General features: G+C 42.0%; 1 pseudogene; it reads right to left on the reverse strand.

The window, feature by feature from the left end:
• Nucleotides 1-380: 380 nt before the first annotated feature.
• Nucleotides 381-1542, reverse strand: LOC100656533 (actin-related protein 2/3 complex subunit 3-like; annotated as a pseudogene).
• Between the last annotated feature and the right edge of the window lie 2192 nt (nucleotides 1543-3734).

Here is a 3734-nt window from a genome sequence, read left to right on the forward strand (position 1 = left end):
TTTGTTTGAGCGGGTAAACTCCATACACCGCTTTCACTGTCTACTTCATTTTAACCTCCGATACACAGATACGCGCAAAGAGGAAGAAGACAACGGGTTGACTATAGAATGGGTGGTTGGTGAAATGCAAATCCTTTGGCCTTCACTGTTTGTCTATTACCATCACTTTTCTAAGCTTGGTATATCCAGGTTGGTTCTAGTTTATTTGAAGTCATTTTTTTTTAAATGATTCTCTTATTGCAACTTTATTTGGAAAACTTTTATTATTATTATTATTATAAAACCTATTAAAGAATATCTCATTGAAAGCGGGGCATTTGAGCAAAATCCTGAAAGAAGTGAGGGATCTAAGAGCATAGGTGAGGGATGAGTATTCCAGACACAGGAGGTAGCAAGTGCAAAGTCCCTGGGGCAGGAATGTGCCTGAAGGGTTGAAGGAAGAGCAAGAAGGCTGGAGTAGCTGGAACAGAGAGAGGGAGAAAGAATGAGAGAGGAGGCGATAAGGTCTGAGACACAGAGTGTTAGGTCATAATAAAAACTTCATTTCTACGCTGAGTGAGATGGAGCCATTGGAGAGTTCATAGCAGAATAAAAGACATGATTTTCTGTCTTCACAGGATAAATGTGGTCTCCGTGTTAAGAGGAGAATGAAACAAGAACACAGGCAGGAAGAGAGAGTTAGTTAGGAGGCCATTTAACTAGTCCAGGGAGAAACTGGTGGTGACTTGCCTAGGGGATAGCTGCAGAAGGCATAAGTGGTATATTTTGTTGTTGTTAGAAATGTTATCATCACTAAGTACCAGCTTAACACTGCAAAAAAAAAAAAAAAAATTCAAATCACGCTTCCATGACCTCCCCAAGTTCTTGATAGTTTTTCAAATAAAGACATGCTTTCTTCTCTCTTCCCTATACAACTTTAGGAAACAAAGGCAAAGAATTCTGTACATCTTGCTGTGAAAGGCTGCCCATAGCTGTAGAGCCAGTGTCTGCCCAGGTTCCCCTTACTGTCCAGGTCCTGAAAGACTCTTGTTCATGAACTGTCTCTTCACAAAGCAAGTCCACCACTTCCTAGGTTTGTCATTCAGAGGGTCAAAAACTTTCTCACAAAGCCTCAGTCCCTCTCTTGCCTTAGCTGCTGTAAGTACACCCTCATCACTTCATCTTCCTCCTTGTTTGCAGGTTTGGCATGAATGGCATTAAATGGAAAACCAGGCTCTCCAGGAATAGGGGAGTTAGTGATTCCCAGTGTGTATATTTCTTTCTTGCCTTGGCTTTTGGAATTGTACTTCTAGAGTTTCTTTAGGCATTCAGAAATGTAGAGAGTTATATATATCGAGGTCCTATCTGCTCCATTCTTAATTTCATAGTTTCTGCAGAAGACGTTGGCCTTGAAGTAATGGACGGCCTCGTCCATGATATCTGCATCTTTTGTCTCTTGAGGGGCGGGTCCTTTGAACTGACTTCTGATACGATACGTAGCAGCACCATGTTTCTAAAGAGTTTGGTGTCAGGGTCCACGAGAGAAGAGTGGTAGGCCAGCATCTTGGCGGCCCCCGAGTTTGCGTCCAACTGTGATATATTTTGAACATACGTAGATACATAGATACAGGGATAGGTGGACAGTTGGCTGGCTGGCTAGCAAGATAAATGGGATACACACATGCAACACACACACACACATTGTTGCTGTTAGTTGCCATCAAGTTTATTTCAACTCACAGCAACCCCAGGTGACAGAGCAGAACTTCCCCACAGGGTCTTCTAGGCTTTGGTCTTTACACGAGCAAATCACCAGGTCTTTCTCCCACCAAGCTGCTGGGTGGATTCAAACTACCAACTTTTTGGTTAGCAACTGAGTGCTTAGCTCTTGTGCCACCAGGGTTCCTTCTCTCTCTCTCTCTCTACACATACACACAACACACACACACACACACACACACACACACACACACACAGGGTTTCCTGGGCTGTTATCTCTCTGGGAGATCACAGGTCTTTTCTCCTGTGAAGCCACTGAGTGTTTTTGAACTGCACACCTTTCACTTAGCAGCTGAGTGCTTAACCCTTGTGCCACCGAGGGAAACCCTGCTGGCATAGTTGTTAAGAGCTACAGCTGCTAACCAAAAGGTTGGCAGTCTAAAACCACCAGGCACTCCCTGGAAACCCTGTGGGGCAGTTTTACTCTGTCTTATAGGGTTGCTATGAGTTGGAATCGACTCGATGGCAATGGGTTTTTATATATACATATATACACACATGTATGTGTGTGTGTATATATATATTTACACACACACATACATACATATAAGTCAGAATTGACTTGACAGCACACAACCACCACCTATACAGGTATCCCACGCTTTTTGAGGAAAGTTTGCTTTACGCCACTGCATTTTTACAAAAGCCCTACATCCTCTCCTCTCTCCTCACTTATCACCATGGTTAGGTTCCAAAGACCTATTATGCAAAATTGGTGTTATGTAAAAATGCAGGATCACAAACTAGAGGATGACTATATCATTACATAGCTGCCAAATTACATCATTACATAACCGCCAAACTACTGAGAATCATGGCCCAACCAAGGTGACACATAACCTTAGCCATCACAGCCAGCATATTCTTGCCTCACACCTTGGCGTATGTTACTGTATGTATGTCATTAATGTCCAAAATGATGGTAGATTTTTTACTATTATAGCACATGCAACATGTTGGCTAATGAGATACTCGATAAGTGAAGTATCTGTTTTCACTAACTGAAGAATCCAGAGAGAATTTTCACTTTTATGGAAAAAAGGTGAATAGTGGAAATAGTGTTCAGCTTTTTTTTTTTTCTTTAGCAGTGAGCCATTTAAGAGGCAACGTGCACCCTGAGCAGCAAGAATAACTTTGCCAAGCTCCTCCCCCAGAACTACTCTCAGCACCAAGCCAGCATACTTTTGTTAGTGTTATTTTAGGGTTTTTGTGTGATTTCGTATGATTTGATAGGTTATTTTTTAGGTCTGGGAACACTCAAAAATTTTTCTCATATAAATTAATGGCAATTGCTTCTTTCCTGTATTTACATATGTGTGTGTGTATTTGTATGTGTACCCTGGTGGTGCAGTGGTTAAGATCTATGGCTGCTAACCAAAAGGTCAGCAGTTTGAGTCCACCAGCCACTCCCTGGAAACCCTGCGGGGCAGTTCTACTCTGTGAGGATCGCTATGAGTTGGAATCGATTTGATGGGAACAGGCTGAGTTTTATATATGTGTGTGTGTGTGCAAATATAACGTATAAGGGAACAGACCAAAGTCTAGGGGAAGACCAATGAGATTTTTAGGTTAGCCTAGAAGGGGTAGACATGACATTCCCTTGCCTCATGATATTTAGCATTCTATTTTTTATAGTGACATTCTTTCCTTCCAGTGATCCTGGAAGTAGGTATTATTACTCCCAATTTGTAGAAGGGGGACACTAAGATTTGGAGACATGGCCACTCTCCCAAAGCCAAACAGCTAGTAAGTGGCAGCACCAGGATTCAAGAGTTCCACCCCACTGCAAATACTCAGCACTCATGCTGCACGCTGAGAATTGGAAAGCATGTCCCCTACCTCAGAATAATCCCCAAGGAAAAATGTAGGGACACAGAAGAAAACATTAACCAAAAAGGAAAGAAAAAAAAAACAGCCAGTTTCTTTGAAAATAAAAGGAATAGAAGTGGGGGAAAGAAATTAATAAAGTCGCTTGA

Source organism: Loxodonta africana, chromosome 19, assembly GCF_030014295.1.
Source record: "Loxodonta africana isolate mLoxAfr1 chromosome 19, mLoxAfr1.hap2, whole genome shotgun sequence".
In the NCBI taxonomy this organism is placed as follows: domain Eukaryota; kingdom Metazoa; phylum Chordata; class Mammalia; order Proboscidea; family Elephantidae; genus Loxodonta; species Loxodonta africana.